The 24373-nt window shown below is 41.1% G+C and overlaps 1 protein-coding gene across 1 annotated transcript in view; it reads right to left on the minus strand.

Moving 5' to 3' along the window:
- DAAM2 (dishevelled associated activator of morphogenesis 2) overlaps positions 1-24252 on the minus strand; it is a 179171-nt gene extending 154919 nt beyond the window's left edge. Inside the window, exon 1 of the mRNA XM_009700695.1 lies at positions 24109-24252. The gene's annotated coding sequence lies outside the window, so the exon portion shown is untranslated. The remainder of the gene's footprint in view (positions 1-24108) is intronic.
- Positions 24253-24373: the final 121 nt, after the last annotated feature.

Here is a 24373-nt window from a genome sequence, read left to right on the forward strand (position 1 = left end):
GGATTTTCTTGGTATTTCAAAGGTGCCCTTGGCCTCTAATGGGATGCAAGATGTAAATGAGTGAAGAACTTGATTCAAAATTGCCTACAGTCATTAAGACCCAACTACCAGGTACAACTCCCACTAATTTTTATGATACCATTATTTTGTTCCCATCAACACCACTTGAATCCAGTGGCTTTCCTTTCAACCTGTTCACACAATTCTTCTCATTTTCCAGGCTGATCATAATCCCTCTTCAATGTTCTGAGAAAGGTCCAGTCTCTTCCTCTACTTTGCTTTGAACAAATTTAAGCACTCTGGTACTCGTCTTCTGAATCCCATTAAGTTTCACTTAGAAATGATGTAGTTTCTTCTCTCAGAAACAGCAAGTAGAGTCCTCCATTCTGCCTGGTACAAACTGTATGTGATCTCCAACACAGACAAGTTTTCCAGGGCCAAAGAAATCCTGTATGCATGACGGGCATACAGTGGGGAAAAAAAAAATAATATTTAGAGACATGAGATAGATGCTGTAACTAGCACAAAAGCCTATGAAAAACTGTATTTGTAACCTTCAGAATGTAAGCTAACCTCTGACAGGAGTCAGGAAGAATACATCCTCCCCATCATCTTTCTTAACTTGGGGGGGGAAAAAAAGTAAAAAAAGGAAATGTTTTCCTTAGACTGGAACAAAGCTGAATGGCTCCAGAACACAGGACAAGAAACACTATCTCTACCAGTAAGTATGAAATATGGGAATCTTAAACTGTGTGATTTGTACAGGATGAAGAGGATGTAACACCATGAAGTTTAGCTCATCCTTTCCTCAGCATAATGCTTTTCTGTTTTCCTTGCCAAAGTCATTATTCTTCAAGATGTAAGTTGATCAGAAGTTGAGAGCAGGGGCAGTTACCCCTACAACTGGCAGGTTACTTGTGCAAGGAATGCAAGGGAGTATGCATTGGCTTCCATTAGAGACGAGATTCCAGCTGAAATTATTATTTGGTCCCTCTTGGCACAACAGTTGTTAAACTGCTACATTTCGCTACTGTAACAGGACTTTCTAACCTTGCTGTTTCTGTACCAATTTAATACTGATTTCTGTTGAAGTTGCTGCCAATGCAAGGTTCTGAAATATGGGGCCCCACCGCAGTAAGGAAAAGAAGGTACAGTGGAACCAGGGAGGGGTTAAAGAAAACACAGAGAAGAACATTGTACTTGGCTGTACAAGCAACTTGTGAATATGTCTCAAGAAATGTCCTGGATTATCAACTGTAATAAAATCTCTCAATGAGGAAAACAGGGATGTCCTAGAGAACTGTGAGTTCTGGTTTTCTGTGATCACTTCATGTACAGTTTGAAAAGATTCCCTAAAATTGAAGGAAAAAAAAAAAGGGGGGGCGAGGGCGGAGAAAAAAGAAAATGCAGCCATAGAAAGCTTACTTTTCCAGGTAGCTAGAGACAGATTTAAGCACTGCTCCTGTACGGAGAAAGACAGCAAAATACCATTTGGGACATCGATGGGGCAGCAAGGATACAGAAATAAAGAAGGTTTTTATTTAGTTCTTATTTACAGTCAACTAAGTGGGAGACTGAGAGCCCGACTGTTAGTTTGGGGGGCACCAGTTCCTCTGTGGAGAATGTATTTGAAGAAAGGAGGATGAAGTCGGGCTGAAATAACAATCAAAGAACAAAATGGTCTCCAAATTACACAGGTGTATGCTCAAGGTGGGCAGCTGGTTGCCAGGCAAGAAGACTTTAGAAGCAGCAGTAAAGATCTCAGATTTTTTCCTCTCAAAGTTGGCATAGCCTGATCCTCTCGATATCATCTGCTATGGAGTAGTCCTTTTGCCTATCTTTAAGCAGCAGTTGGTAATATATGTAAGATACAGGTCAGAAAGAGCCTTCTGCATGATTACAGTACTAATTACTTCCCTGAGTTTGAGGAAGACTGTCCAAGTTTCCAGATAAGCTCCCAATTTCCTATTGAAACATAATGGCCTAGCACATGAACATTTCTCTCCCTCCAGCACCTGGATTCCTTTGAGTAGGAAGAAGTAACTAGCCAAGTTACTCCTTTATCTAAAGTAGTAGAAGCCTATCATTTTCATGTTGATATCCTAAGATCTCTGCATGCCAGAAACACAAGACGAGTGCCTGCATGCACTTGGACAGAAGACTACTTGTGATTTTTGTATTTGCTTTAGCCCCGTTCTGATATGGCTGAAAACTACTTCAGTCTCCAACTCCCTACCTGTTGAGGTTAGGCTGGTACATTTGCTATTAATTTTTTTAACAAGAGCCAAGACTGAAAAACTAGTCTTTCTAAAAAGGAGAGCCACTTCAAAAAAATCTAGCAGTCTATTGCAAATGCTGGTTAAGGGGCTAAGCTGTGCTTTATCTCAGGCATGCTTTTAGGATGCCTCAGCTACGTGCAGGGACAAAATGCAATAAAAGAGTTTTAAGAAAGGAAAAAGGGCAAGCAACAAACCTTATCTCCCCATCTTCATCATAAAAATGCAAAGCTACCCATATGGCCCACTGCAAAAGAATGCATTTCCTGGAGGCACTGTGCTGTCTCACTAACTAAGATGTACTGTACAGATATCAACTGGTGGTCACAAAATCCCACTGCTGACCAGCAAAAAAAAAAAAAACAAACAAAAAAAAAACCAAAAAAAACCCCACACCCTCATATTTCACAGACAAGAGATTCTCACAGAGCCATATTTCACAACACAGCAGCTGAGTAAGGATTTTAAAAACAGCAAAAACATCAAAGTATGTTTAAGGTCCCAGATACATGATTTCTGCTCAAAATAAAGTGTCTGTTCCCATTGTTTAGAAGAAGAGAAAGTTGGATGTGGTTGTGGGTTTGTACAATGACGTACATGCACAGCATCATGCTAGGAAGCTTGCAGATCTGTGATGAAGGGCATGAGCATGTGTTCATGTGTCTCAGGACAAAAGCATGTGATTGCATGTCTATTTGCATACTCAAGTGCACACATCTTGATCAGGCAAGATGAAGGCAGGAACACAAGTTCGCACACATGCAACTATTACCTCTTCTCTGTATACAAAACACAGATTTAGAGCCTGAGTGCAGTAAGTTGGCAGTCAGAAAAGAGTGATGTTTCTCATGTAGAAAATACCACCCAAGCTGCAAAAGCCATTTTTCTTGCTGCTCTTCCATTCCATGTGCATGTTGGCACCTCATGCTGACATGAAGTCATAGGATATTCCAGGAACACCCCTAGCTTTTTTCTTTTTCGTTTTGTGGGGTTTTTTGAGTATGGGGGGTTTTTTTTGGTTTTTTGTTTGTTTTTTTTTTTTTTAAAAAGAAGGAAAAGTGGCAAGTTTACCAAAATTGGCTTAAACCATGAAGACTGAGACCCTGAAAGACATGTAGATGTTTTAATCATGGACACAACCATCCTCCAAGAGAAGTCTTGGAAATCTATGTTCCTGTGAACACCAGCAGATTCAAAACCACAGTGAGCTCATTTGATGACTGTTGAAGAAGACAGAGGCTTCTGTAGGCTCTTATCCAGTTTGCCTGCGCTGTATTAGTAACCTGGGTCTTCTGACATTCATAATGCAACCCAGTCACTTCTGATAAAAAGAGGGGAGGATTATGTACACTTCACCACATATGACAGCATAAACCGAAGCTTTGAAGCGATGCTGTGGGTCTTGAATGGCTTCTTTATGTTTTTAAAGGCACTGGCGGCTTCAACTGGAACCCAAACAGTGTTTTTCTGTGACGTGTCTTCCTTCACGGGAGTTAATTATTTTCCAGAGCATGCTAGACCATCTAATGAAACAAATGATTGGAAATGTGAACAGCTACTCTGCCTGCTCAATGCTGCTACCAATCTAAGTCTTTCAATGACCCTAAAACCACAGAACCTATCTTCTCCACTTTCCCAAAGCTGTGCCACAGGAACCATATCCTGGCCCTCCAACTTCTAGCCCAACAACAGAACGACAGGAGCCTCAGGCATTATAGCAGTGTTCAGCAGGCACCACCGGAATTCCAGGCAGAGAAATAAAAGCTGGTTCTGCTTTGTAGTGACAAGAAATTATTCCAGCTAACAAATGTTCTGCAACACAAAGAAACAATGACTTTGTCATCTCTATCAACTCTGAACAGGCCAGAAACTCCCAGCAGAAATGGAATGTTACAGAATCCTACTACTGACAAAGATTGATATGTCTTAAGCCCTAGAGTGGCAACCGTAACATTAGACTGGCATGCCCTGCGGAAGCTGGGAAGAAAGGGTTCTCTGAAACTATGTCTCCTCATTGTCAAACCAGCTAAAGGACGATAGTATTTCGTCAATCAACACTGCTTCAGCCACACAGTTTTGGTGGGTTGATATTTTGGGGGGGTTTGGGGGCTTAGATTGAACTTAAAAAGAAACACTATGCATTGCTTCAAACACCGAGACACAAAATGCACCAAAGAATACCTATGCCAGTCTTGCAGGTCTGTTATTGGAAACTCCTGCTTTCATTATCAGGGTTAAAGTGCCACCAGGCAAATGTGCAAACTAGTGACAGGTATTCTTTCCTAAATGCATTTAGCCACATGTACAGAGAGGAAGAGAACATATTATCAAGGGATTGAGAGCAACTCCAAATCCAACAATGGTTTTATCAGATTTTCCAACTTGTTGCATTGCTGTCAGTCACACAAGCGGCACTTTCATTTGCTTTGTCCTCTAAGCAAAGCCCAGTTAAAGAGTAGAACTCCCTTTTATTCTGAAGTCTGGGGACTGCAAGTATTCCAGACAATTTTTCAAGCTCAGATGCCACAGGAGAAGGGGAATGATCCCTGGGTCATGCTATTTTTAATGACTGTCTCCCTGCCATGTCATCACTTCCATGCCACTTCTACAGAGGATGGCAGCTTTGGAACAGCTTCAGTGGAGAAGATATGAAAGCCATATAAAAACAACGTAATTAGTGTGTTCTTACTATGAAGTCTAAAGTTGCAGCCTTTTCTTAAGACCTTTGCATTTAGAGGCACAACGTAAAGGTAATGGTTAAAATTTTCACTGTTACTGGTGCGTACTGCAAGAATCACGGACAAACAATATAACAAAACATCCAGGAATTTGAAGTCCTTTATAAAGGCACTAGGTTTCAGGATCAAGCAAATGTTTACAGACCAGCTAGTTCAAAAAGTACCCTTGACTGTTTAGGGAAGAGAAGATATGCACTGCTGAAACTGTTCCACTTTCACTCAGTTCAGTTATATGCTGTACATGATCTTTGCTATCACGGGGGAGAGAGGGAAGGAGGAGGAAGAAAGAGAAGAGCTTCTGACTGTCCAGGAGTTTGGTAAAGGTTTAAGGAATTTTTTGTCTTTTGAAGGATTTCTTAGTACTGGGAGATGAAAAGAATTTAAAAAAAAAAATAAAAGAGTAAAAAATAAATCTGTGCAGGAATAAAGATATTCAGAAGAAGAAAAGAAGAAAAGAGACCCATTTGTAATTCTTAGAGTTTAGCAGAATCAGACATTACATACAAATGAAACACCTGTTCATCCTGATATAAGAAAGAGATTTTTTACAGTGAGAACAATCAATCACTGGAACAACCTCCCCAGGAATGTGGTAGAGTCCCCATCACTGAAGGTTTTCAAGATGCAATTGTACAGGTTGCTAGATAATCTCATCCAGGCTCCCTTTCCCGTAAAAGGTTGGATCAAATGATTTTTCATGCTCCCTTCCAACCTGGGCTGTTTCATGACCACTCAGCTGAGGATTTAGTTAAACCAACTAAGGTTTAACATCCTAGATTCTACTTCCTGAAGAACCACATATATGGACCAAGATTACCAAAAGGATATGCAGTTGGATTTTTACCATTGTTAGGATTTCAATGTGACATTTGTCCAGTAGTATCATCAAGGGTGCTTCACAGCAGTTGTGCGTTTACATCTGTGTTCACGTCCGTGCTCTTTCAGCTTTATCACCATTGGTTTTTGATTCTCTACTTGCAGGACGATAGTAACCGTATTACTATGATTTTTAATTGTACAGCTGGAGCCAAAGAAACAGGCTGGTTATTTCATCTCTTGCCTTCCAATTGATAGTCTTTAAGTCTAGATCACTGAATTTCATGCAGAACATGCCTCTGTTCTGCCAACCCCTAATGACTTACTTCTAACCCTCCTCCATACATTTCCTGCTATGTCAACAGAGAAGCTGAGACAGCTGGAGTCATTAGGTGAAGGAATCAGCATTGATGAATGCTAACTAGGCTACTGCAAAGGAGTTATGCCACAGTTGACCATAACCTCTCATGTCTCTGAAGCTTCAAGGTACATAGAGGTGCACAGATACAGGTACACAGAGGAACTGAGGTACAGGAAGAACAAGAGACTCTTCATGCAGAGTAAAAGCAAGGAAATATGAAGACGGGTATCTGAAATATGTCCTTCAAAAATGACAGTGAGGTATTTTTAAACCCACTTGCTATATGAGAAATCATGGTTATTTCTAGTTTTAATGAAAGGTCTGATTGTGGCACATGAATTCATGGCCTTCTAACTTTAATTTGGGTTTCTTGGGTAAAACAGAACTGAGGGATCACAGCAGAGCCTTTTCTAGAAGCTATCTAAGCTTGCTTAGAAGTCAGGTTACTTACCCAGGTGGCTAACACGTTCTTAAGTTCAAGACACCGCAGCTTTATTGCCACTGATTTCTAAGCTCCTCAGACTAAAGTTAGCTCAGGTCTGTCTGTGTGCATCATGCATTTCCTGTCCTAAACAGTGGTGCAAAAATACTAAACTGGTAAGTTGCTTTTGCTTTCCATAACCTCATTTCACCGTCAGCCGATATGCATACTAATGGTTAGAGATGTAAGAAAAGGAGACTGCAAGGTATTCAGTACTGTACCCATCATGGCGCAGAGTCAACTTGTGTTGCCTTTGTACAGTGGCAGTAATATAATTTCACAGAGAATCGATGTGTCACCAAATTAATTGGTTGTTTATAAAGCAGTTCAGGATGAAAAGTTAATGGCCAAGAGTAAGATTACTGTTTATGCTACAGTGATGTTCACTAGAGCAAGTGTTTCTTTAAATCATCAAGCTTTGTAAATTCATCCACTCAAGTGATGCTCTCAGAAGTTCTTTCTTATTCAAACTCATTCTTGGGACATCAAAGTAGTGATATTTCGCAGCTATTGTATCATAGACTGCCTCAGACTCTCTCAAAAGGTGACATGTGAAGGGGTATTTTCTTCCTGTGGAAGAATGAACTTCTGGAAAATCTATACTATTCCTCTACTTGGAAGGTTGAGATAGGAGGACTGAATGCACAAACAGATAAGCAAAAGCTGGGAAAAAAGTCAAATGGGGAAGAAAAGGAAGAAAGGTGATAACGGAAGACTAATCAGAGCCAAAAATTCTGGAGGACAAATATTTCAAGAGGACCCAATCAGAAGGTTAAATGTGCAAAAGCAAAAATCAGTAGCTACTCAAATTCAGATGAAAGACAACCACTGGAAGAGACAGCTGAAAGTAGAGAATGGAATGAGACCAAAGACAAAAGACAAACCATAAGGTAATGACAAGTAGAGTCAGTCAGGACCAGACAAATAAGGAACTCAAGACATAACAGTCCTGGGGAAAAAAAAAAAATGCATGAGATGAATATGAATTTTAAGGCTGTAAAATTCAGACAAGCACAGTTATCTGAGAAGGCTGTGGTGCTCCTCAGAGTTAGAGCTCTCAAAGACCCTTCTCCCACTACTTGGCATGGAATTTGGCCTGTGAAAATTCAGCAGAGGGTAGCTCAAGACAAAAATGCCATAGAGGCAAGACAATGTCTGTGACATGACACAGGAATAATCTAGTTCAACATTTTTGGAAGTAACAGAGAAGGTGAGGACACTTTAAATGAAACTTAAGTCCACAGAAATGGGAATGTATGAAGCCAATGGAGAAGTGAAAGGTCTGCCCAGGTCACTTCTATGTAGTCTGTGCACCAATTCCATCAACGTGACAGATGAAAAAAATAAAAAAGTGAAGGAGGATAAAGTAACACTGATACACTGGAGTTTATGGAAGATTTTCTGAATTTTTTTGTAAAAAGGTATCAAAAACCAAGGAGTATATTTTAAGTACCTTAAAAGTTTCATTTTGGACAACTCGGCCGCTTAAGTTCTATCTAAGGTGGGCAAGGAAAAATAGGAGAAACATATTCCTGTATAGCATGATTTGAAGAGGTGAGGTAATTGTACATGAATGGTAATGAGGGAGAGATTGTCTATCTGCATGTGTGTGTGTATATGTGCATGTGCACATGTATATCCATCCAAGATAAAAATGAGGATGAGTGAAAGTTTTACATGGAACAATTTGAATGTCCTAACCTAAACACACAATCTTACTGTCTCATAAAAGATTGAGAGAGATGGATTTCACCCCTTGTAATTGGGAAGAAAGCTTTCAAACTCATTCACCGTTTCTATTGCTGTATTATATTTCTTTCATTGTAGGAACTGTGCCTAATTCAATGGATGCAGCCCATCAGTTTAAGCCTACCCACTCTTGTAGGGAGAGAAAGAGAAGACAGAGAAACAAATGTTAATAGACTGTCAAATTGTGGAAAATACCACATGCATCTGCAACAAATACCACCAAGATGACTGCCTGATAAAAATCGAGACCCCAAAAAAGATGATCACGTAGAAATCAATCTCACTGACTGAGAAAGAATAGACTTTCAGAGAAGCCAAAATAAGGATGCTGGCATCAGCTCTGAGGAGGTTTGGATCCCACCCAGAATAGTTAGGTGATTCACCAAAGTTAGGCAGCGAGTCAGTCTTCAGAGTCACACACTACTCTTCCATATCACACAGACAAGCGCAGAGGATATACTTAGTGAACCAGAAATTCAAGTCACCCACCCTCTGCTTTAACTGGTGAACTATATTCCCTCGTACCTTATCCCAAAGCCAAGAATACAGTCAGCAAGTCAGGATTCCCAAATCCCTATGCTATTCTCGTGAAGAATGACTTGAGAGTGCAGTAATGCATAGTTTCTTGTGCAAGTTGCATTGGAAAGGTAAGACTGGAGTACCATCTGTACTCAACATTATCTCTGTCTGCATAAGAGAACGTGTTCATAATTACATTATAATTACGTTTGAAGTTAAAACGAGAGGGAAGGAAGAAGAGCTGCTTTGGGGCTGTTCAAAGGAACTGGGACAAGACAGATCTTTTTTTTTCAGGTTGGGCCCAGAGATGCCACTAAGAGATATTTACCTATTTGTAAGAAAGGGTAAAGTACCATCAATTTTCACTTCTCTGGTTACAGAACACACCCAGAACAGGACTATGCTCAGACAGGTTGGGCAGGGTATAGTTCATGTTGATAAAGAAAAGACCCAGTAAACATTGCCCAGAAAGTGGCACTGCAGCCTGCCTCAGGAAAGCTGAACTCCATTTAAAACCACTTAAAAAGAAAACTCTACAAATTAAGACTTCGTAATGAGTGAAAAAAGATCACAGGCAGAACTACATGCTGATTATGAGAGAATTTAATTAAGGAAGTTTTACCCATCTGCACAATGTTGAAATAGCAACATTCATTTCCAAAATCACCAATATTCCTACTTCACAAGAAAAATCAGAATAGTGCCCAGGCTAAAGCCAGTTTCATAACCTAACAGTGTTGTCTATATATATTCTGGATCTTTGTCTTATGTATTAAGGTTCTTTGTAGATATAGTTTCAAGCAAAAGCAAGGTCTGAACATCAGACTCTGTATTGGGTTTGCATGGCAAGGTTTTGGTAGTGGAGAGGCTACAGAGGTGGCTTCTGTGAGAACCTGCCAGAAGCTTCCCCTGTGTCAATGGAGCCAATGCCAGTCAGCTCCAAGGTGGACCTACCGCTGGCCAAGGCCAAGCCCATCAGTGATGAGGGTAGTGCCTCTGGGATAACAGAGTTAAGAAGGGCGAAAAACTGTTGTGGAACAGCAATTGCAGCTCTGGGGAGAGGAGTGAGAAGATGTGGCAGGAGCAGCCCCGCAGCCCCCGGTGAGTGCAGCAGGAGGAGGAGGTGCTGCAGGCCCGGAGCAGAGATTCCCCCCAGCCCCTGGTGCAGCCCACGGTGAGGCCGGCTGTCCCCTGGCAGCCCACGGAGGCCCACACTGGAGCAGATCCCCACCTGCAGCCCGGGGAGGACCCCACGCCAGAGCAGGGGGATGCCCGAAGGAGGCCGGGACCCCGTGGGAAGCCCACGCTGGAGCAGGCTCCTGGCAGGGCCTGTGGCCCCGTGGGGACAGGAGCCCAGGCTGGAGCAGGTTTGCTGGGCGGGCTTGTGACCCCGCGGGGGACCCAGACTGGAGCCATCTGTACCTAAAGGGCTGCACCCCGGGGAAGGGACCCATGCTGGAGCTGTGCGTGAAGAACTGCAGCCTGTGGGAAGGACTCATGTTGGAAAAGTCCGTGGAGGACTGTCTGCCATGGGAGGGACCCCAGGCTGGAGCAGGGGCAGAGGGTGAGGAGTCCTCCCCCTGAGGCAGAAGGAGCGGCAGAGACAGCAGGTGACGAACTGACCCCAACCCCTATTCCCTGTACCCCTGTGCTGCTCTAGGGGAGAAAGTAGAGAAAATTTGGAGTAAAGTTAAGCCTGGGAAGAAGAGAGGGGTGGGGGGAAGGTGTTTTTAAGATTTGGTTTTATTTCTCATTACCCTGCTCTGATTTGATTGGTAATAAATTAAACTAATTTCCCCAAGTCAAGTCTGTTTTGCTCATGACAGCAATTGGTGAATGATCTCCCACTGTCCTTATCTTGACCCACTAGCCCTTCATTATATTTTCTCTTCCCTGTCTAGCTGAGGAGGTGGAGTGATAGCATGGCTTTGGTGGGCACCTGGCATCCAGCCAGGGTCAACCCACCACAGACTCACCTAATCAGTCAAGAAGATAATCATCTTGAAACAGCTAAATTTCAATCTTGCATAACAAATAGTCAGAGCAAAGCTAGTGGCAAAGCTCTAAAGCATATCAGTAGAACCAGATTTTGGCCAGCTTTGTTTGACGGCCAACTCTTCTCTTAGCCACCATGAATAGATCCAGTCCATTTCCCATTTAAGTGTGAAATGCCATTGCATTCCAGAGGAATAATCTTTATATAGCACACATTAAATAAAGTCCTGCATAAGATCCACCAAGAGATTTTTCCTACCTCCACACCTGATAACAGCTGTGGCCATTCTGACTCCAGACTTGGCATTGACTACTGTCAATAAGTCAAGGGCAGCCCTGCCTTTGACATTACAAATATTAAATGCCTTTGGCGGTGTTACCAGGAAGCACGTCAGAAGTCACCAAGCAGTCAGCTGTGCACAAAGCTCCCATGAATGTATCTCAAACACACAATGGGGAAAGATAACAAGAAGGGCATGGACAAAAACATTTTAGCAAAAGGTCATTTTTCAGAATGGAAAGATATCCCATTGAATAGAAGGACAAAAATCACCTGGAAACTAAATCTCAGGTTGCTAACATCAGAGTCAAAAAAAAAAAACCACCATAAACAACCCCACAACTCAGTCTAAAAACAGTGCTACTACAAACATTATTGTAACAGAAAGGCTCTTTAACAAGGAAACTTTAGTAATACTCTCTTTTGACTATTTAACTAGCCTTTCAATTTAAAGCACCATGTCTTGATTTGGTGAATGGAGATGCTGTTCTTTCAAAACAAACCATTGAGTTCTTGTTCAGGATACATCAAGGCTATGTCTCAAGACGTAGATAGTCAAAAAAAAAACCACCTAAAAATCCAACAACAAAAACCCCAAAAAAGTCCCACAACACAAAACTTTTATTATATGTGGACCTCTTTAATTAAAAAGTATTTGTTTTCTGCTCAGACCAGACCAGACTACCCTTCTTCCTCATATCATTGTTCAAACCACCTATTGCACTACTTTTGAAAAGAGACTCCCCTTTCCGCAGCATTAGTGCTGATGTATGCTCAGGAGCTTTCAGGTATCTCTTTTCTTCCTGGAAGTGTTGCCCCATCGGAAAAGGATAATTTTGGTCATTTGCCTTGGCCTTCTGAATGAATGGTAACTGTGAGCTGCAGACAAAGAACTGAGCTGCATTTGCAAGCAAGCCTTCCAGTACCACGCACAGTATACTCACTGTATCATGAATGTATCTATTTACTAAAAAATTAAAGAAAACACAGGAGGAATGCTCAGCATCAGGCTCCCAAAGGTTGAACCTGATAAATGGATTCAATATCATGTTTGCCCAGGGCGGGGCAGGGGGGAGGCAACAGGAAAGAATTTTGTCATTCCTGCAAGCTGAATCCAGCCATTTGTTTCCTTCTATGGACATCATACTGCCTTTTAAAAGCACATTTATTTCTGGCTCTGCCTGTCCTGCATGAACCCTTTCCTCAGGATTCTGAAGGGGGAAAGTACAACTAATCCTGACCAAGGAACTCTAACAAGAATCACCAGCAGGACTCTAGAGACCAACCTTTGCTTGTCATGACCCTCTTCTTCAGTTTTGGCACAATAAGTAAGTAGCCAAAAAGTGAGAACAGTGAGGGACTGTTTACTGATGTTTGAGAGAGTCCCCAGGAAGCCCAGAACTTCAGCCTCCTAAGTCCTTGCAAGTACTGACCAAGCACCAACAGCATAGAGACCCTCCTCTTTTTTAGTGTTCCGAGAACTCCTTCAGCACCTATTGCCTGCACGCAGGGCTCAGAGTCCTGCCTCTGCCTTCTGAACAAAACCATGGGAGCTGCATGAAACTTGCATTGCCTCCATGGGAGGAGGAGTGCCTGGGTAACACAGGCAGCCTCTCCCAATTCTGTCACATGGCTCCAGTGACAGAACAGAAGTACAGGTAGAGTACAATTAATGTCACTTCTCCTTCATCTTGGGAAACCATCACAAAACACAGTCAGACCATAAGGATATACTCCAAGTGAAAAAACAGAAAGATTTTCAAGCAGCTAGGTTTTCTTACAGAAGTAGAGCTGATCATTACTGTTTATATTTTATAAACAGAAAAAGAACCAACGAGTGACTACAAGGCCTTGTTGTAAAACAGAAGAGTATGCTGGGTTCTGAAAAATCTGCTAGGCACAGGGCACCTCCAGCTAGCTCTACTCAGTCTATGCTGGCACTGGCTAGAGACATACTTTACCTGTAAACTTAGTCGCTTCCTGCTGGAGATCATTAGGATGGAAGAGAAAAGAAAGAGACTGGTTTTGCTTCTTTGCATAGGGTCAAACAAAGGCAATTTAAAATGTATTTACTCATGGTCATGAAAGCATCAGTACCTTATGCGAAGAATGATTAAGACTATTTAAATAGATCTACTGGAGGATAGAGATGACAATTACTCTGAATTACTGAGCAGTGAACAAGTCCCAAATATTCTTTTGCACTTGTCCCGAGCACCTTCATTCCAGGAGAATTCCAGAGTTATCTTACTTTGTAAACTCCCAGCAGAAAGGGAATACAAGCAGTGCACCATGCAGCAAGCTGCCATGTCTGTGTGTGCACACCTCTTAACCACAGGAGCAGTGGGGACAATAAAACAGGGTATAGAGGAAAAATTGCTTGGGTAGAGTTATCCTAGCTAGAATACTGCTGAATTTTAAAAATATGTTGCAACACCTTTTTCCTGGAGTGTAGCTGTTCTACTTTGAACTGAATGAGAAATACTTTTTCCCTGGTTTTGCATCATAGGAGGGAAAAAAGTAAGGAAAAAAAGTGGTTTAATTTCTTTGTTAATCAAAAATAACTCAACATACACAGAAAAATACAGACACCAACTTCAGAGGAGCTCAGAACCACCATATTCACCTTAAGGTGGATCTGAACAGAAGTCCCACTATTCTCACACTATCTGCTCTACCTACCTACTACCTACCACCTGCTCTAATCCAGATCTCATGTTTTGGCTCTCCCTTCTCTCCACCCTTTGCCTTCCTGCCCCAAAATTCCACCCTAAACCTTAGATAGTTTGATCAAGATTGATACTTCCTTGCAAAAAGTCCTGGTTTCGATACACTCTGTTAAATAAAAAGCTGTCTTATAAGAGACACCTAACCTTAATCATATCATTTTAAGATCAGTAGCATCCTGATAAGTATAGTAAAAAGTACGGTAGCATGCTGAATGGATTATACATTTTTTTCTACTGAGTTTAAGAGGGCATTTGAGGAATCTTGTAAATGATGCCATTGAGCACTGCCCAGAGAGAGAAGCTGCATGGGAACATATCAAGGTCACAGCAAACCTCACTCAGCTCTCTCTCCCCTCCATGCCCGCCCTCAACTGCAGCTTAGCGTGGGATCCCGACAGCAGGAGGTTCCCACTACAGGCCGTTGGCTTCATCTCTCCGTCAGCCCCCGGACTCTCAGCTCCTCTCAGGGACTCTCCACAAACTCCGAAGAAGAAAGATCCCAGGCATTTGTCTGGGGCTCTGGGAGCCGCTTGCCTCATTCCTTCTGAGGAAACAGCTGGAAAGTTGCCCTCAAAAAACCACATTTGCGAGCTACATTCCCTCCAAAAGTTTTATCAGTTGCCTCATTTCAGGCAGGTTTTTACAGAGGGATGGGAGAGCTGAGTTGGATGAAAGAACTGGATCAACACCTTTGCCTATCCCAGGTACCAGATCCTCAGACCCAAGTCATTCTTCACAAAGTCCCCAGTGAAAGATTTTTACAGATGCCTACAGATGTAGGCCACATTCTCCTTCTCCCCATCCCACCTTCCTGGCCTCAGAGTTACCAGAAAGTTACACATTCTCTGCCTATCTGGGAAAATGCAAACAGTCAACTTTTCCTGCTTCTGTCTCTCTGAGAACCAACTGGAAAGACTGAAAAGCTCTTAAGACTAAAGAATTTATCAAACCAAGACAGGATAACACTGATAATGAAGAACATTGCGAAGAGAAGCACAATTTTAATTATCTTCCCTTCTTAGGGAAAAACAGAAGAAGATAAAGTCAAGAATCGTCTCAGATCACATGAGGATTGTAAGAAAGGGGAAGAACTATTAAAGTTAGACACCAGTGTTGGCACAAAACCAAATGGGCATGAACTGGCTATGAACAAATTTAGTTTGGAAATTAGAAGCAGATTTCTAAACATCAGAGGAGTGAGGCTCTTGAATGGCTTCCCAATAGAAAGCAACAGGAGCAAAAACCATTTAATTGAGACAGAGATTGGTAAATTTACGAAGGGAATCCTGCAATATAATTTCCTGCAATTACAGGAACGCTGTATTCCGTGACTCAGGAGGTCTCTTTCAGTCTTGCACACCTCATCCTCTGCTGAGCCAAGACAGGACAAATAAATAAATAAAATTCAGAGACGAGGTGCAATAGAACCAGCAAGATGCAATAGAACTAGCAGGGCAGCTAGTATAAGGGCGAGCAAATTTATGGTGGTTTTTTGAGCACAATTTATCCACCTGTAGGGACTTTGGTATCATCAGGTAAAAATTTGGATCATAAGGGAAGACTGAATCAGTAATAAAGTTCTATATATCTATGACCACCTGAAAAGAACAGTATGGAGATGAACCCTCCTACCTATCATGCAACTATTAGACTAGACTGTGAGAAGTTACCTTCACAGATCTGCATCCAGGGGTCAAAGCTGTCAAAGGAACTGTAAAAAGGGGTAGATAAGGTGAGAAAATTAAAACAGCAAATCATTCAGGAAGAACTGAAGTTAAAAAAAAAAGAAGTTTTATAGCTGTGAAATGTGTGGATGGGTATAGAAACAACCACCTGTCTTTTTCAGACTTGACTAAAATTTTACTGGAAAGAAATCTCTGAAATCACTAAAAAGAGTCAGCAGGGAGAAATCTTTTCACTTTCTATTTCTATATTGAAAAGCCCAGAATAACACCACCCTATTCTACACACAGAAGAAAAAGCAAAACACATGAAGCTGAAAAAGCATGAAAAATAGAGTACTGTAACATAAGAAGTCATCTGTGAACTCTCTCGTAGCACATCAAACATGAGGTATTCATTCATTCCCACAAATTGAGTCAGTGTTGATCTATAAGCTGTAGCTCTGTATTACACATTTCAGTTTCATGCATTTAAGCCAGACAAACATTCCCAGGGGATTGAAAGAACCCGCTACAGTGAGTTGTGGTTCTATTTCGGATCATATCACAGCATAACAAATCACAGTTTCAGACACTGGGATAAGGAGCTCAATAAACCGAGTAGCATGATAACTTCATGTATATCCCTTCCACACACACAGCCATGTGTAGAATCAAATCCACCTAAGGCCCTTCAAACCGTACAACTACAAAGCAACGATCACTCTCATACCTACATGAATCCATATACCATTATTCATCCAAATATATATTCTTAATACACATAGTTTACTAGATACTGTTGTATAGCAGTAGCTATCTAAATCTGTCCACACACACCAAGACTATTTACCAGATCTGATCTCTTACATTCGAGGAAGCAGAAAAGAACATAAATTTTTAATGCAAAAGTTCTTTTGGTGCTACTGGTTTGTTTCAGTGGTTTTTCAGCTGTGCTCCATACAAAGTGGTCCTCAGAAGCAGACTCACTAGATCTATTTGGTAACACACCAGTTCCCTGTGACTGCTGTCCTGCAAGAAAATCTGAGTCCTGAGAATGATGCACTGGTCCCCTGCTGGTCTAGCACATTTTTAGAGTCAAAGTGGTTTGCAAATTAAGCAAATTTTTATAAGCGAAAAAAGACCTTAATGGTTGGATTGGAAAACCAGCCATATTGCAAGTATCTTGTACTGGAACTCCAGTCCTGCTGATTTTTGCTCTAGTTCCCAAAGAAATACTGTTAAAACATGCAAAGGCATTAAAAATCAGTTTCTCTTAATAAAGCATCTTACAGCACCCTGTACAGCTTAGCAAATCTTTCTGAAACATGGAAAGACTCCTGTTAACCACCAAGTAAAGATGAGAGACAAGACTTTCAAGAGAGTTCAAATATTGCTGAGGTATAAGATGTTATATTTTCCCAAAGAATTTTGCACATTGGATGCCTGACTATTAATGTCATTTGGTTCTCAGGCTGAGAAACTGAAAATGTAACCCTAAGCTATTTTAACTGTCTGGGCCTTGGGACACGAAGAACATCAAAGTAGCAAGCATCAGTATAAGTCTCCAAACCCTGACAGTCACACTTTCTTGTTCTCTCTCTATTGCGCTCAAAGTCAAAGTTCTGCAGCAGTTGCCTTCTTTCAAGCTAATTAAGGTGTCATGAAAAGATAAATGAAAGGGGGAAAAAATAACTTGGCTGGAGCACATTTTCATTTTTCCATTTCAATTTCACCTACAAGTCAGCCACCTTAAGCATGACACTAGATGGCTGGCAAAAGCACAACATTATTGACTAAAACCTAACATCACTAGAACTCATTATTTGTTCTCGGTTATTTTCTTAAGTGAAAAAATAAAGGTTGTACAATGTAAATAAATCCCTGAAGGGCTTCCAACCCAAATGCTGTACAGTATTAGACGATGAAAGAACTGTTAGTGAAGTGAACAAGAAACAGGAAGTTGGAACTACCTGGCCAAGTTTCACTCTATAACCTGAGTAATGTGTAATTAAGAAATAACCACAAAGAGCGAAAAACAACTTCCAGTACAAATATATACTTTTATGACCTAGTGCTCTACAGACAGAAATAAAAGATTTTTCTTCTAGAGAATAAGGTTGAAAGACAGTTATTGTTTAAATCTCAGGGAAAAGGGAAAAAGACATATATAAAAACATGAAAACACAAAGTTTATGTAATGTTTAAAAACAGTATCTCTTTTTTTAGAAACAACATCCTGCCAAAAAGTTTAGTCTGTGCTAATGTTATTACACAACCTTGCAGGTGCTACCACAACCTCTGTGCCACTGTCATACCTAGTCCCTCGGTCCCACCTTCCAGACTGAAAAGAAGTGTCTGTAGTTCACAGTCTTTGATTTCTAGATGACCTTAATGCAGAAGCCCACATGCAACTTTCCAAAGAGCCTCTGAATCGGGCAAAGAATGCAGAGCACAAAAACACCGGGCTTGTGTAATGCAAGTGGAGTACTGAAAAACCACATCAGGCGATTGAATGATTCACAGGGCTGGTAATGGAATATACTATGTCCTTCCACCAGGTCACTAGGCTAATGAACAAAAACCATTCCTATTTGATGGCTGCTCATGTGAAATGAATCGATCAAGGTTGTCCTGATAAGTGAGTGAGTTTGCCACAGTATTACTTGTCACTTGAAACAAAAAGATCACAAGGACTTCTGTTGGTATAACCTAAACAGATTACAGAAGAAGCCATCCCAAATCTAACTAGTCAGCCCCTTGTTGGCAATCTGACAACGCTGGCCAAAAAAGTGAATTTGAACAGAAAGATGCTGACCTTTAGTTTTGATCCTCTGACAGGATGAAAACACACAGCTAGAGAACAGCACTGGGGAAGCCGAGTCAGCCATGGTTCAAGGCATCACTTGTTCCATGGCTGAACAAAGGGACCACGGTCTTCCAGGGCTGTCAGTTTAACAGCTTTCACCCAAACTAAATTAATTTTGCCTTCCTAAAATAAAAACAAAAGAAATCTAACTCACTGGTGAAGCTGTCCAAGATTTTTGAAAGATAATAATCCTTTGGCTTACTGGGATCTGCGCTTAATAGATAGATGTGGGTGCCAAGAGGTAGTTCAGTCCCATTTGCCAGTACACCTTTCTATCCAAGCAAACCCAGCTTCTTGACTTTTAGCATACACAAATTTGGCACATTTAGTCAAGTTACTGTTCATTTTACTCAAGTATCAAATTGACAGAAAAATGTTTGGTTTGCCTACCGGAAGATAGAATTGAGCCTTGAACACGTTTTCTTAAAAAAAAAAAAAAATCAAGAAAAAAGTATCATTTTGATGCAAACACTGAAGCTTTTACTTTATTTTGGGTCTGTTTCAGCGGCACTAAGATGTAGAGAAAAAAAAAAAAGAAAAAAAAAAAGAAAAACAGAACAAAATCCTCCATCCATCCCCTGTATCCCTGCATCATTAAGCCCTGTACCTGAAAGTGTATGACAACGCCCAGCCTGCTGTCAAAGGCACAAGCTGTCAACACGGGAGTGAAGCACTTGTGTAGGCATGCACATACATGTGTAAGCACATACATAGTATTTACAAAACCGCCGCTGTAAGGGATTTGGTGCTTTTTTTTTTTTTAATTAACTGAAAATGATAACACAAGAGCTTTTCATTTGGCATAAGTTTGGGTTTCATCAGCTGCTGGAAAAGATTCTCTTGGAGAAATGAAATTACAGTGTTTCTGCATGTACTTTCTGTGGATTTCAAAATAAACACAGCTATATGATCATGCTAGTTAATAGACAGATGTAGGTAAAGTTACAGGTCTTGAGACATCTGGAAAGAGGCTGCAGAGCTAGACACACAATCTGGTTAACATATCATATTGGCTAAACAACAGAATGCCCAGTTAAAAAAAAAAAAAAACGAAACCAAAAACAAAACACGTGAAGAACAAGTGAAAAGAACCGGGAAGGGCAGTTGCAAAGGGTGCCTTAGCCTACCTGCCGCACCTGGGTATTGCACTATACACCACATGGCATAAAAGACAGTTCATTATTTGATGCTCCTTCTGCTCATCCACATTTCTCACCATGTCAAGTTTCTTAAACAGAATGATGCATAAGAGCAGGAAACTAAAAATGATGCAGAGGAATACTTCAGAACTGCTTTTGCTCTATGCTCCACTTTAAAAGTCAGCAGTTGCACTGTGAACCAGTTAAACCCCCCCTCAAAGGACAATTTGACAAGATGGTAAGCAACAGCCCAGAGTATAAAACTTATCCTTTCCAATGAAGGCACCGAGAAGCACAGCCCATATTAAATAACAGCGCTGCCAGCCACCACTTTGTCTTTTCTTCTCATATGGAACCTTTACAACCCATGGTCTCTTGAACTTATTGGATTATAAAAAAAGGAAGGGGGGATCTCAGCAGGGCCTTTTTAGGTCCCCAGGAATCTAGAAATTCCTACCTCTTTTCCCCATTTCATGCTCCAAAACACATCAACTTGATACATACTTTTGCTAAGTGCTTAGAAGATTATTTCACAGGTTTCAGGGTGTAGCAAAGAGAACAAAAGGGATTTCACCATTGCTTTGATTTACTAGCTGGCAAGGTCAGTGCAGTATTTAAATGTGATTATTTAATGATATATTAGGTCACTACCATGTTTTTGTAATTATAATTAAACTGGTAGAGTGCCTAAAAGTTTTATAGAGATTTCTTGTTCATTATTTTTTACATTTAAGAAATAATACTCTCAATAATGGATTGAGATTAAGGAGAGATTGAAGTTTTCCAAGGATTCTGATGAATTTGGTTAAGAGGAAAAGAATTTTGGAACTGCAGATAAGAAAAAGGAACAGCTCAGTCATCAAATGCCTCAGACACAAGATGGCAGCTGTACATATGTGAAGATGGAAATAAATTAATTCCTTGGAGGATGCTCAGGCTCACAAGCATTGGTAGATCTGATGTAGCCTGTCTGGAAGAGTCAGGACTAACTGCATACGGGTATCTACTCCACTGAAATTATTCTTCGGGGAACACATTCCTGCAATAATTCCTTCCATCTCCACCTTCAGAGCTATTAAATCTTATTTCCTCCCTTTCACCTTCTCTGCAAGTCAAAATTTTTTGATGTTGCACAGTACGATGACTTGAGAGGTCTCCACTTATACTGATAAACATATCCCTTGTGTGATGGAAAATGTGTCATTCCAAGTGATTGCAAAAGTAGAGACAGGCAAATAAATCAGGCATAAAACCACATCTATCACTATTAAGTGTAAAAAAAAGTCTATTATCAAAGAATAAAGCAGGTTACTATGCTATCAGCACAGTGACTCTTTGATATGAAATTGAGGTTTTCAGCTGGGATCCTGCTTCTGTTATACAAAGCAAAAAAGAGGTTTTACCTACAACAGAGAATAAGCCCAGATTCACCTCAGCTATGTGAGCATCACAAGCCTTCATAACCTGTGGTAACATCCTGCTCTCCATGAAGCCCAAAACGTTCTGAGAGAAAGGATTTTGCAGTAGGTTTCATTAAGTAGACTATGAGAAGATGCTCAAAGGTGAATTTAACAAGAACCTGAAGCTCTGCAAAACAATAACCAAAGCTAATAATATTAGAAACCAAACTGTCAGTAATCTGTTGAGTAACCATGAGTCTTGCTCTGGCTAGACTCACTCAGCAGAGTTACTGTCAGTGTAAGCAAGTAGTAGACAAGCACCCCAGTGGCAGGCACAGAATTTATAGCACCGTCAACATCGTAAGTATCCACTGGCAGGTAAAAAGAACAGTCTCTAATGAAAAAAGCTATTCAAGGAAGCTCGTTTCCTTGATTTGGCATAAATATAGGCGGAAGATTTCTTCACATTTCGAATATCACACACATATGTCATATTAAGCTAATGTTTTGGAGACTTTGCAGGAGTTAACTGTACCACCTCGGCATCAGCCACAGGCAGACTTACAATGTGAACTCCCAGATACAAAGTAATGCAAAGAAAAACACTCAGGAGCAAAATAAGGCACTTACTAAAGTAATTTCTAAATAAGATAGTAAAAATAGGATCAGGCACATCAGGCTGTCTCTTCCATTTCTGAGGCAAAGACTTTAATTTGAAAAATAGGCAAGTAGGAGAACTGAACTGAAATCACTTCGACTACCATATTAAACATGTCATGCAGACAAATGAAATGGGTGGGGAGATGCAACTGATAAGAGCTTAGCTGAACATCAGTGATGGTGGAGATGACACACTTTCAGTGAATAAATTAGCCTCCTACCAAGACGGGCACCTGCTAGGGCCAACTGTGTCTCAGGATGTCTGGTAGCAATATCATTCTCAATGAACTTGCTCCGCTGCCCAGGGGTCCAGCATGTTCTGCACAACACATGGGGGACAGCTGAGTAATCCCATCAAGTAGTCTGCTTGAAGGAAAGTGAAAGAGATTCCTCAGTAAGTTACTGAAGCAGCAGTCAGAGATCGGACTAGTGCCTGCTAGTTCAGAGATGAACTGAAGAGGGAAATCTTTCCTCTGATCCAGTAAATCATTTCAAAGGGCTATTTGTATCTAGATGTCTAACAAACCATAAGGAGTATAAAGGAATAGCTATTTTTTTCCCGAAAAACTACTAATATCCCAAGGATGCACTGCCTCACAATAACTGTTTAACTGTCTCTTGCAGGTACAGAAGTTGACTTCTCACATACTCCACTGATTCAGTAGAGGTAGTAGCAGTGTAAACTTTTCAACAAGGTACAATAATTGGGAGTCTGAATGACTGCGTTCCATATGGTCATTCAGTTTTTTAATCTGCTTTGCCCAGCATGTCTCACATTAAGGACTCAAAACCTGCAAATCTTTCCACTCCACTGCAAGTGATTTGTAAGTAACAGGAATAAAGCCAGACAGAAACATCTTGCTGTTCAAGGCACAACCAAAGCCCCAGGTCATAACAGAAACGTCGAATTCTAATAGAGGTTGTATCAGACGGGAACTTGACAGCTCTGATCCTTCCCTACTTACAGTAGGACTGCACCAGTTAATATAATACCTTCATTCCTTTTAAAGCCCTTGGTTCAAGGAAACCCAAATTCCTGCTCCACAAAGCAGCAGAATATCATTATACACACCAGGGTGTGCATGAGTAAGCATACACACACAGAGGTAAGGACAGTCTGTTACTGTATTCTCTAACCCTTCATTACATATGGGTAGAATATGGCACAATTATCAGCCTCTTGTACCTGTAGTGGTATTGAGATTTCTAGGAAGAAAGCTGTATGCCTGCCTGAACGTGTTGCTCCCCCTTTCCCCAAGCTACTTGACAATACGCGGTTCAGTCATTAGAGTTTACAGGCCTTATTCTTCAGCTTATAGATCTCCAACCTCTGCTACACATCTGTACTGGATACACAGAGGATACGTTCCCACATCAGATGTCTAACTCCAGCCTGCAACTTGATCAACACTGAGTTCCTCCTCTTCTCCCACACCATTACTGAAGTAACACTTCTGTCAAGAGATTCCACTTTCCCTCCCCTTCTTTATCCAGGCTGACCCCACAACACGTTCCAGAAAAGATAACAGCATCATAACCAGGCTCTAATTTCTAAAGCTGATCAATGGAATTTATATTTTTCTTTATAATTCAGATAATCTCTTAAAAAACAAACAAACAAACAAACAACCTCCACAACTTCAGGAAACAAAAATTAAAAACATTAACTGCTCCAGCTGGATGCTGTGTACTGTAGCCTTTTGCATGTATGAACAATTTCTGGCTTAGTTGTTTAAAACCTCTTATCTCTACTCGATTTTTTCACTTGAATTTTCACCAGCTCCGCGTTTCGGGGAGGATGACGCCAGATGCAGCAACATCGCCCTCTGTGCGATGCAGAGAAAACGGCATTTAATGCGGCTGCTCTTCCAGAGCTGCCAGTGTTCAGTTAAATTTAAACAAACATATACAACATTTGCTCGGCAATATTTTGGCATCCAGATTTCCACCGGTAACACAGTTTCAAAAAGATTCTTATTCTTGCTGCACACATCCCACTGCGTTTTACAACTGTTTAACACGAGACTTGTTTTACTTCAGAAAAGTAAATGACAAGTCACTTCAAACTTCTTGAAAGTTTTTGGTTTGTTTCTTTTTCCAAATGTCTCTCTTTAATCACCTCCGCGAGAAAAGCAAATTACAACTCTTACTGGTTTTCTTTCCCCTCACATATAAAAGCACTTGCTGGTTTGCCCTTCCCCACTCCTGCAGCAAAGCGTCAATGTGGAAAGAGGATTTCAAAATAGGAACACAAACACTAACAAATTCTCAAAGTTGTTTTGTTTTTTTTTTTTACACTTTTATTTTGCCTCCATGTTTTCCCAACTGCTCTGCTTAGAAGACAATAAAAAACGGCCTGCAAAAAAAACCATTACAAACTAAGAGACTGAAAAACTGCAGCCCAAGGAGGAGGATGTGACTTTAGTTTGACTTACCAATTTTATCCAGCTGTATATTTTCCTATTTGCTTTTTACAGCAGCTGAGCTCAGCGCTCAGGAACGTCCACCCCGTGTCAGGGAGCCAGGCAGAGCGCTGATCCTCACGCTGGATGTTGCCGAGCGAGTGGAGCTGGGGTGGCTGCTGGGGCTGGGGGGGTGGCGGCGGCTGCTGCGGCTGCTGCAGTGTGCGCTCGCCCGGCCCCAGCTCAAGCTCTGCTTCCCATTCCCCAGCCCCGCTCCAGCGCTGCGGGCTTCGGGAGG

This window comes from Cariama cristata, unplaced genomic scaffold (genome assembly GCF_000690535.1).
Source record: "Cariama cristata isolate BGI_N322 unplaced genomic scaffold, ASM69053v1 scaffold5095, whole genome shotgun sequence".
Taxonomy (NCBI): domain Eukaryota; kingdom Metazoa; phylum Chordata; class Aves; order Cariamiformes; family Cariamidae; genus Cariama; species Cariama cristata.